Source organism: Bombina bombina, chromosome 3 (assembly GCF_027579735.1).
Source record: "Bombina bombina isolate aBomBom1 chromosome 3, aBomBom1.pri, whole genome shotgun sequence".
Classification (NCBI taxonomy): Eukaryota; Metazoa; Chordata; class Amphibia; order Anura; family Bombinatoridae; genus Bombina; species Bombina bombina.
The window spans coordinates 573,268,471-573,288,006 of NC_069501.1; the positions used below are offsets into that span (position 1 = coordinate 573,268,471).

Here is a 19,536-nt window from a genome sequence, read left to right on the forward strand (position 1 = left end):
TGACGCACATCCTCAGTGCAGAAATGAATCTCTGAGAGGACCTCTCCCTTATTACAACATATGTTTCCCCCTGACTTTCCTTCTGACTCCTTCTCCTATCCTATGCATGCTGCAGGGCAGGAGATCATGAGGGAGAGGACGATCTACGGTTTCAATTTACAACTTTACTGCATGGCACTTGAAGGAGCAACTATGTTATCATAGAGGTCAGTCTGACTGAGTTAGTTGCTAGAAGTTCTTATGCTCTAACAAAATACTAAATATACTGTATGTACTGTGGCACAAAGAAGGGTTAACTCAGATTATTAATACACTTCCACTGTTATGGACATTTAAATGAGCTGAACTGGACCTTAAGTTTAGAATAAGAAAATCCCAAAAGTATTTAAAAAAATAAATAAAAATATCACCATGCATGTCCCTGCATATATATGTGTATGTCTGCCTATATCTGTGTGTGCATGTGTTGGTGCCTATTCTGTGTGCGTGTGTATCTCTGTGTGTGTGTATCTCTACATGTGTGTGTGGGTGTATCTGTATGTGTGTGGGTGTATCTGTGTGTGTGTGTATCTGTGTGTATGTGGGTGTATCTGTGTGTGTGTGGGTGTATCTGTATGTGTGTGGGTGTATCTGTATGTGTGTGGGTGTATCTGTGTGTGTGTATCTGTGTGTGTGTGGGTGTATCTGTGTGTGTGTGTGGGTGTATCTGTGTGTGTGTGTGTGTGTATCTGTAGGTGTGTGTGTATCTGTAGGTGTGTGTGTACCTGTATATGTGTGTGTGTGTGTGTGTATCTGAGTGTGTGTGTGTGTATCTGTATGTGTGTGACAATTTATGTTTGTTTAATACAGTTAAAATATATATTTTTTAATATAGGTAATTTATATTTGGTTACTTTATATTTTGCCTTTAATATTGCTGCTTTTGGCATCTTTATGGCACTTAAGTGTCATGTTTTGTTGCTTTAATTGTTATGTTTTTGGCGGGGGGCGCAAGTAACTGGTCTTGCCTAGGGCACAAAATAGTCTAGCACCGGCCCTGTCTTCACCAAAAATCGTATGTTAACAAAAAAGTAAAATTTGTATGTAATTTACACATGAATAAATCAAATTAAATATGCACAGCGTAAATCGTAATTGTAGTACACTGGATGTGCAAAAATCACACAGAAATTTGAATTTATAAATACAAAATGCAAAGCGTAATTGTTGTTTTTTCGTAAAATGGGCCGAACATGGGCATATATGACAATGTCTCACTAATCCCAGCGTAATTCTATAAAGATTTTTGCACTGCAGATATCACAGTTTTTTCTCGCCGACTAAAAGGTGGCAAGCGTTTGTCAAAACAATACGAACACTTATAACCTCAATAGAAAAACAAGTGCATACTAAAATATAGGCAAATGTAAGATGCTGTCAGCAGAAAGCAGCGTAATGTGAGTTATATTGGCTGAAGGATTTTAATTTTAAAGTTCTCCCCTGCTCCCTGATAACCTTGCACTAAGGAGCGAAGTTTTCCTAACCAGCGAGCTCCAATACTTTTAATTGGAGCCATCTCGCAACTCGCAGGGACTGCCCCTTTTTTACGATCATTGCACTGAGGCAGCCCTGCGAGTGTCAATGAGAAAAAGAAGGTTTGAGCTGGCGAAGATTATATCTTCAGGCACTTAGTCTTATGACTGCAGTAGTTATGTGTAAATCATTTTAGTGAGAAAACTGTGAAAAAGTTAACAATTTTTTTAGACATATAATTGCATTTGTCTACCTTAAATATATATATAGTTTTAAAGGTCAATTTTGAGAATTTGGGCATTTCTGCTATACCAAATGATAATTACCCACTTGCATTGTTTTAGACATATTGTAGCTGTAGACAAAGACCTTAAAATTATTAAAAATATTATAACATATTCAGTATATATACTGTACGTTTGGTCTTAGCTCAATCAGAGAATGCACATTTTACAATAATTTCTTAATTCTTAGAGTAAAAAGCTAGTTGAAACTGTCATCCACTGAATGCTAATGTATGTCAAAAAATATACACCTAGATTTAGAGTTTTGTCGGTAAAGAAGCGCACCCTTAAGACAACGCTGGTATTTAGAGTTGCCTGAGTGGCTGCGTTAGGCTCAGAAAAGGGAGCGTTGAGCATAATTTACCTTCCCTTCAACTCTCAATACCAGCGTTGCCTACGGTAGCGGTAAGCTGGAAAAACGTGCTTGTGCACGATATCCCCATAGGATACAATGGGGCTGAGCTGGCTGGAAAAAAACTTAACACCTACAAAAAAGCAGCGTTCAACTCCTAGCGCAGCCCCATTGTTTCCTATGGGGAAACACTTTCTAAGTCTGCACCTAACACCCTAACATGAACCCAGAGTCTAAACACCCCTAACCTTACACTTAATAACCCCTAATCTGCTGCCCCCGCTATCGCTGACACCTGCATTATATTGTTAACCCCTAATCTGCCGCTCCGGACACCGCCACAACCTACATTATTCTTATGAACCCCTAATCTGCAGCCCATAACATCGCCGACACCTATATTATATTTAATACCCCCAAATCTGCCCCCCCAACGTTGCCGCCACCTACCTACACTTATTAACCCCTAATCTGCCGACCGGACCTCGCAGCCACTATAATAAATGTATTAACCCCTAAACCGCCGCACTCCCATCTCGCAAACACTATAATAAATTTTATGAACCCCTAATCTGCCCTCCCTAACATCGCCGCCACCTACCTACAATTATTAACACCTAATCTCCTGCAAGCAACGTCGCCGCTACTATAATAAAGTTATTAACCCCTAAACCTAAGTCTAACCCTAAACCTAACACCCCCCTAACTTAAATATAATTTAAATAAAACAAAATAAAATTACTATAATTAAATAAATTATTCCTATTTAAAACTAAATACTTACCTATAAAATAAACCCTAATATAGCTACAATATAACTAATAATTACATTGTAGCTATTTTAGGATTTATAATAATTTTACAGGCAACTTTGTATTTATTTTAACTAGGTAGAATAGCTATTAAATAGTTAATAACTATTTAATAGCTACTTAGTTAAAATAAGTACAAAATTACCTGTAAAATAAATCCTAACCTAAGTTACAAATACATCTAACACTACACTATCAATAAATTAATTAAATAAATTAACTACATTTAGCTAAACTAAAATACAATTAAGTAAACTAGTCTATAATACAAAAAAAACAAACACTAAATTACAGAAAATAAAAAAAATTACAAGAAGTTTAAACTAATTACACCAAATCTAAGCCCTTACCAGCCCTTAAAAGGGCTTTTTTGGGGCATTGCCCCAAAGTAATCAGCTCTTTTACCTGTAAAGAAAAATACAACCCCCCAACATTAAAACCCACCACCCACATACCCCTACTCTAACCCACCCAAACCCCCCTTAAAAAAACCTAACGCTAACTCCCTGAAGATCATCCTACCTTGAGCCGTCTTCACCCAACCGGGCCGAAATCTTCATCCAAGTTGCGCAGAGGAGGTCCTTCATCCGGTAGAAGTCTTCATCCAGGCGGCGTCTTCAATCTTCATCCGGAGCGGAGCCATCTTCAAAGGAGCCGACGCGGAGCCATCCTCTTCAACCGATGACTGAATGAGAAATGAAGGTTCCTTTAAGGGACATCATCCAAAATGGCGTCCCTTCAATTCCGATTGGCTGATAGGATTCTATAAGCCAATCGGAATTAAGGTAGGAAAAATCTGATTGGCTGATTCAATCAGCCAATCAGATTGAAGTTCAATCCTATTGGCTGATGCAATCAGCCAATCGTATTGAGCTTGCATTCTATTGGCTAATTGGAACAGCCAATAGAATGCGAGCTCAATACAATTGGCTGATTGGATCAGCCAATCGGATTGAACTTCAATCTGATTGGCTGATTGAATCAGCCAATCAGATTTTTCCTACCTTAATTCCGATTGGCTGATAGAATCCTATCAGCCAATCGGAATTGAAGGGACGCCATCTTGGATGACGTCACTTAAAGGAACCTTCATTCATCGTTCAGTCGTCGGTTGAAGAGGATGGCTCCGCGTCTCCTTTGAAGATGGCTCCACTCCAGATTGATGAAGATTGAAGACGCCGCCTGGATGAAGACTTCTACCGGATGAAGGACCTCCTCTGTGCACCTTGGATGAAGATTTCGGCCCGGTTGGGTGAAGACGGCTCAAGGTAGGATGATCTTCAGGGGGTTAGCATTAGTTTTTTTTTAAGGGGGGTTTGGGTGGGTTAGAGTAGGGGTATGTGGGTGGTGGGTTTTAATGTTGGGGGGTTTGTATTTTTTTTACGGGTAAAAGAGCTGATTACTTTGGGGCAATGCCCTGCAAAAAAGCCCTTTTAAGGGCTGGTAAAAGAGCTGATTACTTTTGTAATTTAGAATAGGGTAGGGAATTTTTTTATTTTGGGGGGATTTTTTATTTTATTAGGGGGCTTAGATTAGGTGTAATTAGTTTAAGCTTCTTGTAATTTTTTTTTATTTTCTGTAATTTAGTGTTTGTTTTTTATTATAGATTAGTTTATTTAATTATATTTTAGTTTAGCTAAATGTAGTTAATTTATTTAATAAATTTATTGATAGTGTAGTGTTAGGTGTATTTGTAACTTAGGTTAGGATTTATTTTACATGTAATTTTGTACTTATTTTAACTAGGTATCTATTAAATAGTTATTAACTATTTAATAGCTATTCTACCTAGTTAAAATAAATACAAAGTTGCCTGTAAAATTATTATAAATCCTAAAATAGCTACAATGTAATTATTAGTTATATTGTAGCTATATTAGGGTTTATTTTATAGGTAAGTATTTAGTTTTAAATAGGAATAATTTATTTAATTATAGTAATTTTATTTCGTTTTATTTAAATTATATTTAAGTTAGGGGGGTGTTAGGGTTAGACTTAGGTTTAAGGGTTAATAACTTTATTATAGTAGCGGCGACGTTGCTTGCAGGAGATTAGGTGTTAATAATTGTAGGTAGGTGGCGGCGATGTTAGGGAGGGCAGATTAGGGGTTAATAAAATTTATTATAGTGTTTGCGAGGCGGGAGTGCGGCGGTTTAGGGGTTAATACATTTATTATAGTGGCGGCGAGGTCCGGTCGGCAGATTAGGGGTTAATAAGTGTAGGCAAGGTAGCGGCGACGTTGGGGGGGGCAGATTAGGGGGTAATAAATATAATATAGGTGTCGGCGATGTTAGGGGCAGCAGATTAGGGGTTCATAGCTATAATGTAGGTGGCGGCGGTGTCTGGTCGGCAGATTAGGGGTTAAAAATTGTTATTAGAGGGTTGACGATGTGGGGGTGGCTTGGTTTTAGGGGTACATAGGTAGTTTATGGGTGTTAGTGTACTTTGTAGCACAGTAGTTAGGAGCTTTATGTTCCGGCGTTAGCCCATAAAGCTCTTAACTACAGACTTTTTTTGGTGGTAAGAGTCTTGTCGGTAGAGGCTCTACCGCTCACTTGTTCCATGACTCCAAAAACCAGCGTTAGGCAAATCCCATAGAAAAGATAGGATAGGCAATTGACGTAAGGGGATCTGCAGTAGCCTGGAGTCGCGGAAAGGAAGTGAGCGGTAGACCCTTTCCTGCCTGACTCTAAATACCAGCGGGCGGTAAAAAGCAGCGTTAGGACACCTTAACGCTGCTTTGACGGCTAACGCCAAACTCTAAATCTAGCCGTTAGTTTTAATAGGTAAATGAAAAAAACACACACAAACTTAAAAATGTCATACTTCAGATAGACCATAAAATCTCAATGACATTTATTATCAAACCTTTCTCTTAGTATCCTGTGTTGAAACTTAGCTCCTCTCCATGAAAAAAATACTTGCATAGGTTTAGGAATGTGCAGTTGTAAAGAAATATTAAAAAGTATGCAATTGTAATAAGAAAATGTTTAATTATGTGCAGTTAAAAAAAACTTTGCATAATACTTTCATTATTTTTTTTTTCATTTCCTTTAATTTAACTCTGAAAATAGTTGTTTTTTTAAATTCCACTGAGTTTCTATAAAGTAATGCGTGCCGCCATGTTTGAACTTAAGTTGCACAAAATGTGCTGGTGGAAAATCTCCTAAATGATCACATCTATGTGCTATCTTCACAAAAATAGCACAATGTAATATGGAAAGGATACAACCTTAAAGAGTGGTGCAGATACTGCTAGGAAACTTAAAACTTTTGAATCTATAAACTTGCTAGTGAAATATAATAGATATTATTCTAAAACACATAAAATGTATTAAATGCATCAAACTCCTTATCTGCTTTCCTAGTTCAAGACAATAAGGGACAAATATGAAGGATTCCACACAGCTTTGTTTGAACAAGCTGATAAATAGAAAACTAGTTCAAATATGGCAACTTCCATTACTTTATAGAAACTAAAGAACTTTATAGAAACTAAATCTTTATACTTATATCTTAAATATTTAAACAACTAATATAATTGTAAAAATACATCTACATATTAATCTAAGGCTTATCTTTGCTTTGAATACATTTTTATGTCCAACATGTATTTACTGTTGAACATCCCTTTAAGCATGATATGGTAGCAGTGTTTGCAACAATTTTTATAACAATATTAAATATTGTGCTTGGCATATGCATGTTTCTGAACTTACCTCAGTATCCTATCATGGAAAGGACCTACATTTCAACACTGGTTACCATTTTTTTTTAAATTGCAAACTTTAATCTTAATTTGTGTCTTGATAAATCTTAATTTAAGTCTTGATAAAGGTCTCTTTGTGACCGAAACGTGTCGACTGTATCCACTATATCTTGGAGCTACGCTACTACTAGGGAGTGAGTCCCTGTTCCTGTATACCTGCTTGTATATATCTCATGGTATATACCTTGGACCTGATGATCTCCTGTACCTTGGAGCTGTCCGTGGAGCCCTGATCAGCTAGCTGGACTGCTGTTAAAATCCAGCCTGTCTCTATGGGCATAATTGAGTGCCTTTGCCACAAGTGAGTACCCTGTGTATATCCCTTACTGGTAGTTCCTGAGATTCCTCATTGATCTGCACCATTGGCGCCTCTATCTCTTGTATTTCTATAACAGATTGCCTATTACAGTATGCTGTTAGAGAGCTGCCTCCTTGATCTTCTCTGCAATCAAATACATCTTTTCCAGCCTCAAGGACTTTGAATCTAGCTGAAATTTGCCTGAACTTTTTTGGCTCTCACATATGGGCCAGTGGTAATATTTCAGCTTTTGTATTTTGGAAAATGAATCACAGTCTCCGTGTCAAATAGACATTACTTTATAATATTGCATTTTATGCTTATTATTTTAGATTTATTCTATTTTCCATGCAGGCCTTAAGGAAACAGGAGTTAAGAAGCCAGAAATGTAAGTTAAAGGAACAGTAAACACTAGAATTTTTGTTATTTAAAAAGGTAGATAATCCCTTTATTACCCATTTCCCAATTTTGCCTAACCAACACAGTTATAATAATATACTTTTTACCTCTGTGATTACCTTGTATCTAAGCCTCAGCAGACTGCCCCTTATTTCAGTTCTTTTGACAGACTTGAATTTTTAGTCAATCAGTGCATGCTCCTAGGAGCTTCACGTGCATGAGCTCAATGTTATCTATATAAAACACATGAACTAACACCCTCTAGTGGTGATAAAACTGTCAAAATGCTTTCAGACTAGAGGTGGCCTTCAAGGTCTAAGAAATTAGCATATGAACCTCCTAGATTTAGCTTTCAACTAAGAATACCAAGAGAACAAAGCAAAATTGGTGATAAAAGTAAATTGTAAAGTCGTTTAAAATTACATGTCCTATTTAAATCATGAAAGTTTTTTTTTTACTTGCCTGTCATTTAAGAAGCAGCGGTCATAAGACCGCTGCTCCATAACTCGTGCACCTCCTCTGATGCGGCGAACAGCAATCCGTCCGATCGAATATGAGCGGGTTGATTGACACCCCCTGCTAGCGGCCGATTGGACGCAAATCTGCAGGGGGCGGTATTGCACAAGCAGTTCACCAGAACTGCTTGTGCAATGATAAATGCCGACAGCATTTATCGATGTCTGGCGGACATGATTCGTTACAGCGGATCATGTACGCCAGACACTTGATAAATCGGCCCCAAATTCTTGTGCCTTCTGTTAAATTTAACATGCACAATGTCAAATGTCCTAGGACTCAAAACCCAGAAATATATGTACTTTTGAAATGTATTTTGATTTTAAGGAGTAGTTTTATGATAGTGCGAACGGACATGATACAATGTAGCATATTATGTCTGCCGCACATCGATAAATGCCAACAGCATACGCTGTCGGCATTTATCATTGCACCAGCAGTTCTTGTGAACTGCTGGTGCAATGCCGCCCCCTGCAGATTCACGGCCAATTGGCCACTAGCAGGGGGTGTCAATCAACCCGATCGTATTTGATCGGGTTTATTTCTGTCCACAGCCTCAGAGCAGGCGGACAAGTTATGGAACAGCGGTCTTTACACCGCTGCTTCATAACTTCTGTTTCCGGCGAGCCTGAAGGCTTGCGCGGAAACAGAGGCATCACGCTCCATACGGAACTTGATAAATCGGCCCCTAAATGTTTAATATGCATTAACTTTCTATGTTACTATTTCTTCTTCCTTTTAAATAGCGATACTAATAAGATAAACATGTAGTTTCATTGCTGAATTCCGCCTGCAGGGGAGGAGTTTTATAACAAGCCTGCAGCATATATTTTGCATAAGTGTGTGATAATCTTAATGTGAGTTACTTGCGTTTGTGATTCTGTATCAGTTTTCTAAATATATTTCTTGTGGCAATATCAAAACCAAAGAGATTAGCCACATATATAGAATAACTATGTCAATATTTTTACACTTATTTAAGAAAAAAAGTTTCTTTATTTAATATTCAGCTCTTGTGATTGCAGAAGAGAAATGACAAGTGTAACATATTATTTTGTTATATTATATTGTCAACCCCTAGATGCCACTATTGCTATTTACTTAAATGCAGCCGCTTTTCATATGTAAATAAATGTCATTATACTAATTTTTTTTTTTTTTTTTGCTTCTCCAGTGTCAATGTGATTTTAACCCATTGCAATCCCAACAATGCTTATCCTTAAAAGACCTCTCAGTGTTGCCAATTTATTCATTTCGCAAAGAGACTGTACAACGGACATGTCATCAAATAAAACATGATGATTTATTTTTTAGTCGTTAAACTAATGACTTCATATCTTCATTATGATTCCTCCCACAAACAAATAAATACACATGGCAATCCATCATGGAAATACAAATTAATGAATCCAAGACTGTAAAGGAAAGTTCAATCTTCCTTAGAATTCAATACAATAAAACCACTGAAAGCTTTACTTTAAAGGTTTTCCAAAATATTTTGCAGAATTAAACTTGTATTAAAAATGCTATAACTTTTTTTTTATTATTATTATTTCAGGGTGAATTCACTAAGTTCACTACCACTCTCCTTTTATTTCAGCATTTCTAAAAAAAAAATACTTTGGCAAAATAAATAGTACTTTACAAATAAAAATATCTATTTTCTACAAATAAAATACATACTAAAAATCAAAATAGCACAATAATGGGTATTGCCATTGATTATACAAGCTTGTGCACAACTGTACTAGCCACATTATACCAGCACTGATTTAAACCATCCCAGAGGGTGTCTACAGAAGTCTCAGTGTTTTCTTTACTCTTGCCCTTTTCAAATGTTCCCAAAGATGTTCAGTGCAGTTATTGTAATTGTGGAAGTAAATCCATGTAAATGAACACTTAATTGGACTTCAGATATGACTGACAAAGTTTCAAGGTGTGTGAATCGTTGTCCTATTGGGAAATTAATTCTTACCCAACATTAAAGGGAGAGTGTACTGTTAAATATACTCCCATTTAATGAGTTCTTCATTGTCAGTTTCACCTGTTGGAGTGTATTACATTATTTACAGATTGTTCCTTTAGCATTGTTTTGTCATTTGAAATAGCCACTATTGCCTGTTGAAACTGCCACCTATGCTGAAACTTTCAATACTGTTGTAATGGGTACAGAAGAGTTATGTAAATGAAAGCCAGCAGAAGGAAACACACTCCCACTAGGGGTGGGAGAGAGAAATACTAAAATTTGGCTTTGTGCACACATACAGGGTTAAGATAAGATACATTTAAATGTATAAAGAGGAATAAGATAATGAGACCTGCTCTACCTCCAAGGTCATCCCATTTAAATGAGTTGTGGTTTCAAAGAGCAAATAAAGCTATTTCATGTACAAAAATAAACATAAACCCTACATAAATTCTACAGCTGATATAACAAGTCAATGGAAACACATAAAGGGGAACCAATTTTACAGACCACTGTGAACCATAAGGCATAGCATGCCTCTGCAAAATAGAGTGGCACTTCTTGTTGGTCAAAGTCTAATTGATCTTTTGTGAGTAACAAACTAAAAATAGGCAAAGCATCTAAACATCTGATTATTTATTGCACCATAATTAAATGTAGGTTTTACACACTGTAGCGAGTCTCATCACATGAACTCTATGGGGCCGATTTATTACAGTGCGGATGGACATGATAAGATGTAGCATATCATGTCCGCCGCACATCGATACATGCCGACAGCACACGCTGTCAGAATTTATCATTGCACAAGCAGTTCTGGTGAGCTGCCTGTGCAATGCAGCCCCCTCTGCAGATTCTCTGCCATTCCGCTAGTAGGGGTTGTCAATTAGCCCGATCGCATAGGTTCGGGTGCATTGAAGACTGCAGCCTCAGAGTCAGCGGACAAGTTATGGAGCAGCGGTCTTTAGACTGCTGCTTCATAACTACTGTTTCCGGTGAGCCTGAAGGCTCGCACGGAAACAGGGGCATTTGGAGCTTGATAACTCGGCCCCTTTGACTGCAACTAAAAATGTAAATTTGATTAATCAATAAATCAGTAAAGTAAATGTTTTTGCAAGTGAAATTGCTTACTGGGTAGGCTGTTTCCAGTTCAGCTAGGCTTAAATTGTGGATGCAGATGCTTTTCTATAACAAAATAATGTTAGTTTGATATACTGCTCTTCTTTGTAAGAGCATGGTCACTATAGGTCTGCCTGGTCTTGCTTTAGGTGAAAATGATTTAGTTTCAGAGGATATATTCAGTGTGTGTTTGTGTTGTACTTCCCCTTTAGAAATATTCTACATAGCTGCAATTTGGCTTTGGAAAAGTTTTCCAGTACTCAGGAGAACAAGTAGCAGGTCTACACTAAAATATTTATTATCTAGGGTTAACATTAAAAGACAAATACAACTCACATGTTTGCTAGGATGATATAACAGTTTTGACAATGTGCAGGTAATTTGGTGTGGATATTAACATAAATGGCAATATCACATACAGATTAAATTTAAAATAAATTGATTGTTTCAGCATAAAATAATGCATTCATGAATTACAACTAACAACTGATTAATATATTTTACTGCTTATGACCAAATTAAACCAGTTGTTGATGGTGGACTCAGACTTTTGAACGCTACTATACATGCATGCATATATAAACACCATAGAAACATACATTTTGACAGCACACAAGAACCACAGGCCCAGACATGTTTTAAAGTCCCCCACATTGTTCACCAACAACTCTTTCTATAAAGAAGTACTCCTGAAATTTGTCCTAAAACTACTACCCTTCAATATGGGATCATGACCCCTTTGATCTGGTGTTGCTCTTTTGTGTTTATTAAGATTTTTAACATATTTTATTATCTCTATCATATTATCTCTCACTCCTCTGTTTTCTAAGCTATACATATGTAGGTATAAATGCCAAATATGGATGCAGTTAGTGGCATTTTTCTTTTTTCAAGCTGGATATATCAGTGTAATAGTGCAAGTTTAAAGATCTGTGCAAATCCAGATGTTTTTGTGCTGCACCTTCAGAATGATTTATCCAGCTACGAAAAGAGACAAATTCTGCAGTATTTGCAAAAGAGTGCCGAATATGACATATTTTCCCCTGGAGCACTCTGCTAATATTATTATTAAATATGGTAAACAAAACAGGCCCTAGAACTGATTCTTGAGGAACACCACTAGAACCGTCCCATCCATGAATGCATTCCATTTATAAAGAAACTCTCTTATGTATACTTAAACTATCATTCTATCCACTTTTTTTTTAAATCTAGACCAAGGCAATACAGCTTCTGACGTAGTTTGTTGTGTAGGACAGTCTCAAATGCTTTGCTAAAATCTATATAATCTATATCTACTGCTTTACCTTTGTCTATCATTTTAGTTACAGGATAAATTGCTAAAATCTATATAATCTATATCTATAAAACAGAAGACAACAGAGGGGCGCCTCATGTGTAGAATTATCTCAGTGGTAACAGAAATATAATAGAATAGCCAAATGGGTACTCACACACTTCAAAAGCACACCTATGTGCTGGTAGGGACAGGCTGTAGATTTATATAGGTGTAACAGCTCACCCTTTCTGGGATACTTCCAATACTGTAATGCTGCAGAAAGTATAATAAAGCAAACAGAGAGCACTATATGTGCAGACCATTAAAAATAAAACATAGGTGTGTACTTAGTGGTATAAAGTACATACTCCCATAGCTCACCAATGTGCTAGTAGATGCAGGCTGTAGATTCAAACAGGTGTGGCAGCTCACCCAAACAGATAATCCTTCAGGTGTTGAAAATGAGAGGAAATGCAGGTTTAGTACTCCACATTGGCTGTATCCTTTTCAGTAGAAATGAGCAGATGGTAGGAAATGAGATCCACTCCCAAGATAGAAGTTAAAAAATATTTTATTTAAAACAGGTAAAAAATTTAAATTAAGCAACAACACCAAGGTTGTTGTAAAGAGTGGATTAAAGGGTTAACCAATTGGCCCCAATAATTGCAACGCATTTCTTGGTCAGCAGACCGTTTCATCAGGCATATCATACTCATTCCTACCTCTGCTCTTTATACCCTACATACAAACAAACAATTTACTCCTGTCTAGTGGGTGTGTGTCTAATTGATTTCCACCTGTGTGGACAGTCAGGTGTTTCTTGGACTGATTTGGAAACAAGGAATAATGAAATAAAAAACTAAGTGTTCCCCTTTTGTTTAAATATTCATGTATTTATATGAAATGATGTTTCAGGAAATGCCATTGTACCTATATAATTTAATTATTTGTATTTTAAAACTAAATAAAAACCTACTTGGTCTGTCTTAAATTATGTCTTAAATTATGACTGATAACTCAAACAGTTTAAATTTCATCCAAGGATGTGAATCGTAGTAGATAGATGGAGATAGTAACAGTGGCACTCCAAAGAAAACAGTATATTTACTTTTTAATTGATTGAGTTAAGAAAAAAAAAAATTGTGTGTATTTCAAAACCGCTACCCACCGAAGGAAATGTAATATGATTGGATGATGGGTGTGTGTTGACTAACCAATCGTGTAACACGATTGGTTAGTCAACACACACCCATTATCCAATCATTTGGCTATTCTATTATATTTCTGTTACCACCGAGATAATTCTACACATGAGGTGCCCCTCTGTTCTCTTCTGTTTTATAGTTCTTCTCTGGATCATCTGGTGAAGAGGAGGCTGCCTACATCAACCATCAGTTCATTTTACAAAAAGACTTTTACCTTTTTTTCTATACCATAGAGACTTACACAAAGTTAACCCTTTTATATCTAACAAGATTTTTATTGGTCTGTATTATAATTTGTTTGTATTATCTGCTGTAGTTGCAATTGCCCCTAGGGGCCAGTATTGATCACTACTCTATTATTATATACAACCTTGTGCGCCCCCTCCACTGTGATTGTATCACACATTAGATTATAATCTATATCTACTGCTTTACCTTTGTCTATCATTTTAGTTACAGGATAAATTAAATCTATTAGATGTCTGACATGATATTCCTAAAGTAAAATTCCAAAAAGGTATGAACAATGGCAATCTTCATAAAATAACAAACTTTAATAAAGCGACATAAAATGCGCATAGGACAGGTTCACAGGGTGTAAAGCCAAACCAGTCAACAACGTAACAGCTTACGTGTTTCGGATGACTTTGTAGTCATAGCTGATACTAGTTACACATGATCTCCTTTTTAAAATACATACTTTCAGCTTATTGGTTAAAATCAACATCATTACAATTACAAGACACATCATGAAATTATATTACCCAATAAGGGAACTTCACTTTGATAATGTTGGATTAAACTGAATCAATGCATAGCACAGATCATAAAATGACATAGAAAACACAATATAGATCTTAACACTAACAATAGAGATTGTATCAATAAATTGAAATTTAAAGATCATAAATGAATTGTAATATGTGAGTAATATAGAAAACAAACATTTAAACATCAGAGGACAATTTTCCCATATGTACGTAACAAAAGTCAATTTAATGATTCTGAATATCTCACAAAAAAAATTCTAAATCTTATTCTTTATTCCCAATAATTGATGAGATCGTATTCAGAATTAAAACCAGTAGGTTCACAAGTTTTTAATATAAATATCCAATACTTCTCACTCTTGCCTAGAAGTTTATTCCAATCACCTCCACGTGTAGGTTTCAATATCTTTTTAATAGCCTGCCATCTAAAACTTGAGACATCCCTAGAATGGCATCTTACAAAATGTTGCACTAAAGGTGTAAATGCAGTGCCAACATTAAGAGTAGAAATATGTTCCCTTACTCTTAATCTAATGTCCCTAGTCCTAGTGAGACCTACATATTGAACATGGCAATAATCATGTATATTTAACATAAGTTGATGTACAGTTCAGGCAGTTATTGATCGGAAAAAATACTCAGCTGTGTTGGTGATGGGCTTCAATGCTCATACAGGAAAAGCAAAACACTAGGCAGCTAATTGTCACCCTATTGTCTTTCCAATACTGTGAATAATACCAGTTCTTGGCTGTTACATAAAGGAATGTATAGATGTGGCAGTAAAAGATGCAAGGCCTGTGTATATATACTTTTATCTGACTGCTTCAAGTCAGAAGTCACAGGAGAAGAATGTTCAATCAATTACTGCCTGAAATGAACTACAGATACTCGTCGACTTACAACCTATGCGACTTATGACCATCCATACTTACGACCATGTGTCGTACTGCAGACAGCAGTGCTTGTGTGCAGGCCATACGAGAGTGACTGTCGTAAGCAGCAGCAGCAGCCTTCGCATGTGTCGCAGCCTCTCACCATGTTGCAGTCCAAAATACCTGTGATGTGTAGCAGCAGACCTATCTGCCTAAACCCTACATTAGACCATTTTATTTACATGCCGTAGATATATCGTCCGACTTACGTCCAAATCGTCTTACGACCGGACGGTCAGAACGTAATGCGGTCGTAAGTCGACGACTACCTGTATATATGCTTAGTTCTCTTGGCATCCTTTGTTAAAGAGTAATTATAAGTGAGCTCAGGAACGTGCATGTGTATTTAGCTATCTGGCAGCAGTGTTTGCAACAATGTTTATTGCATTGTAATACATAGTTGCTGACAAATACATGCTACTGCCGTCTGTAAGTAAGGTGTTTAATTACACATGCATGTAGCATATGTACATATGATCCATGCACAGTTATCACTGGAACAGGCTTAAGTTTTACTATAATAATGTTTTGCTTATACAAATGCTTCTATATAAAACTGAAATGAATCTGTGTGCCTTTCAATTTTTGTTTTTATGCCCATTGATGTCTCATTTTCAGCCCTTGTGCTTGACTTAGCTTGGTACTCTGGAAGTTGTTCTTTGCTAAAATATTGACCTTTCCTGCACTGAAATCTTGAAATATTCATCATGGATTTTTTATTTTATTTTTTCTCATTGCATTCCCCACATCCTGGTAGTAAATAACCATCCTTTTGTTTGCTTATTTTGCTAGTCTGCTACTGCAGATAAGCAAAAGATCAAAATAGACTAGAAATGTAGATAAGAACAACGATCACAGTTTGTATATTTTTCCTACTGTTGCTAGAAAAGGCTGCAGCACATTGCATATTAATAGGATATTATTGATGGCCATTGCTATTCCCTTTTACAATGGTTAATAAAATGCTGTAGCAAATTAGAGCATTTTATTATGACACGTGTATGGCCCTTTAAAGTGATAGTCAACTTTAGCTTACACGATTTCATATATATAATATTTGTTACTGTATACGCGTAGAGCTACCTTTTTTTCCATTAAGCATAGTTTAAATGGTTACATTCTGTTCAGATAATATTCCTTTGTGCACTCTCCCCTGCAGGCCACTAGAATCTCAGCTCGGCCAATCTGTGTGTATGCCATATGGCTTACATTAAGGCAATCCATATTACATACATGCGGATTGAATAAGCATTGAAAACGTCACTGGAAAAAAAAATAGTTTCCAGTGGGCCGGCACTAAGTTTAATTTTCAACAAAGGAAATTAGATAATATAAGTAAATTGGAAAGCTGTTTAAAATTGTATGAGATATCTGAACCATGAAAGAAAAAATTGGGTTTTTATGTCCCTTTAACAGATATGCTACACTTCACATGATCATTCTAATAATAGGCAAATTTCAAACTAAATGTTAGCTTCCAATTTGAAAAATATACTAAATGGCCATCTTACTGACTATAAGAAGTTATTTAAAGGCTGGTGCTAGGCTGATGCATCTTGCGTCTGTCCAAATACTCCTCTCCACCCCACTTTCTAGTATGGCATGGGGTCTCACATGCCTGACATTATAAGTGATTTTTATATCAATCACCTACCTACCTAATCTATTTACTGTATGTATGCCACAAAGGTGATTCTAGCCCCTAAAGACAGCATACAACACACATACACACAATATCCTCACATGAAAGCAGAGATTGCCCATAATGAAATGAGTGGCCTCATACCCCTATAAATAGCAGGTCATTGCCATAGAAAAATAAATCACCTGTATGCTTGGTGCCTTTTACAGTCATCTGAGCTATAAAAGGGACCCTTGCACCCCAAAAGATGCACTACTACAAGGCAAGTAAATCCTCTTTTTTAAAGAGGTGAGGCCACTCTTTTAAATGAGGGGTCACATGTCTAGTGGTTATCTACTGACAAATGTGTTAAAGATCCCTTGTCATAACCATAAGCATATGGAGCAATATCAGGGGGTGGGGTATCCCCTATGTTGCCGACCACAATACATAAACTTGAGACTTAAAAGCAGCAATATTGGTCTTTCAGATGATTGGTCTTGTGTCTACTCACTGCCAGCTGATTGTCACAAAAATGTCAAATACCTTTCATCTTTGGTTATATGTTTGGGGTTCCCATTTTTTTAATAGGGTTCTACTACCCCCTTACCATAAAAACATATCATAATAGCCCACATTTGAAATATCAAGGTTTCATAATTAAAATAAGAGGTTTCATGTCCTTATAGCTATGAAGTGATTGTTATAGTAATAACCTTTCAGTCACCACTTGTCTCATTTATCTATTCTGCTGATGTTAGGGCTCAAAAACAATGTTTGTTTGAACTAATAAAAAAAATGCAAAAATTTAAATATGTGGGAGAACTGAAAGAGCGTAAAAATGGGTGATATTTTGTGAAATTCTATATAGGATGACTTTTGGTACAACTATTTTTTTGTTTGTTTTGTTAGTTTTTTGCTATGCTGAGTAGTTTTGGATAGGAATTCCGAATTTTGTGCTATTTTAAATTTATTTAATATTTTTATGGTTAGATATTTTATACCCACTCATTTTTTTATTAATAGGAAGATGATAAAAAGTGGCAATATTAATAATTGTTCTCTTTTCTGATTTTCAATTGTTACGTTTAATTGAACCATAACATATAAAATCATAGATTTTATTGTTTTGGGAAGATGAACTGATGCTGAATGTTGGACAATTAAATGTGTGTTTGAAATATTTAGGGAATAATGACTCCTATCCTTCTATTTAGTATCTACACCATATCAAATGACACAACAATGTGTGATTTTCTTGGCATTTAATATGGTAGCATTTTCACATATTATTATATTTCTGCAAACTAAAGTTATTTTCTAAAAATACTAAAAAAAAAACTGATATAATTTCAGGAGATACCTTAAAGAAAAAAAGTTAAAATTTATGTGTAAATGCAATAAGTGCCAAATAATTAAAAACACCTCTAGAATAAGGGTTTGAAAATAGCCCAGCCATGAAAGGGTTGATAATCAATAATGGCTGCCAATCATAAAAACCGAAATTGAAACTACATCCGTTTTCCAGGCTACCCAGATGCTCTCACCAGTTTACCATGCAACTCAATCTCATTCTGCTGGTGCAGTATTCTCTCCTCTCCAGGCAGTTTCTTCTCTCTCAGTATGTCACTATTATTGATATCTAGTAGAAATGTTTTCTTTGTATTTTTACATTTAATTAATGGTAATGATGTGATCAGTATCATTTTTTATTAGATGTAATATGATCGTTATTATAAAGGGCTGCCTCGGTATTTGGCATGGGCAGAGCAATCTTGTTTTTCTGGTCAGAGTATGTGCAGATCGGTGGCTCATATCATTATTGTACGTTTAGGTGTTGAATTTGGTGTCAATTTCCTTGTCAGTATTTAGTTGATAACTTGTGGTCTGTTGAAATGTAATCTCTAAAGTCAATGCTGTACATGCATTGACAGTATGAATTTATGAATATCCAATATTTTTCAAATAAAAGAATGGTGTTTTAATTTGTATTTTAACACCTTAAGGTCTAGCGACGTACCCTGTATGTCGCTGGCCTTTTTTTGGGACTTGATTATTTTATAGCGCGGCCTTGCCACCAGCGTTGAGACTGCTCTATTCCACAAAGCCTGCTGGAGGGAGGGAATTAATAGCGTGTTCTTGCTAGACTTGTGCTATTATGTCCTGAAAAAATCCTTAACAACCAGTGACATACAGGGTACATTGTGGTCATTAAGGGGTTAATCGTTGCAACATCAAAAAAGGTATATGGGAGCCGGAAAGCAAGATTGACTTTAGAGTGGAATTGATCCCACAATTATATAAACACATTAGAGCAATAATAAAATTCTTCAACACATAAGAGCATTTTCTTACCCACAGGAATCATCTAATTATTTCACTGTTAACCAGTTGAGCACTTTAGCTACAATAGCTAATTTCTCTTGTTTCTATAAACATGTCCTTACCCTTAAAACCACATGATCCTTTGAGGAGTGGGTACCATGGAAATTCTTTTTAGTAGATTTCATGTCTATGCGAGCTGTTTGCATCCAGATAATTTATAAATAGAGCATATTTTGTGAATCAATATTAATGAGCTGATAATTATATAAGCATTGGCAGAAGGTCTGTGACATTATTTAACAAAAAAACTAATTATTTAGATATTTTATAATTAACCAGATGAGAAAAACTATAATTACTAGTTTGTATTATTACCC

At 36.0% G+C, this 19,536-nt stretch overlaps 1 protein-coding gene across 1 annotated transcript in view; it reads right to left on the reverse strand.

Annotated features, from left to right (window-relative positions):
- The window catches only part of GRIK3 (glutamate ionotropic receptor kainate type subunit 3), a 934,988-nt gene that overhangs the window by 390,176 nt on the left and 525,276 nt on the right, over nt 1-19,536 (reverse strand). The gene's annotated exons all lie outside the window — the stretch shown is intronic.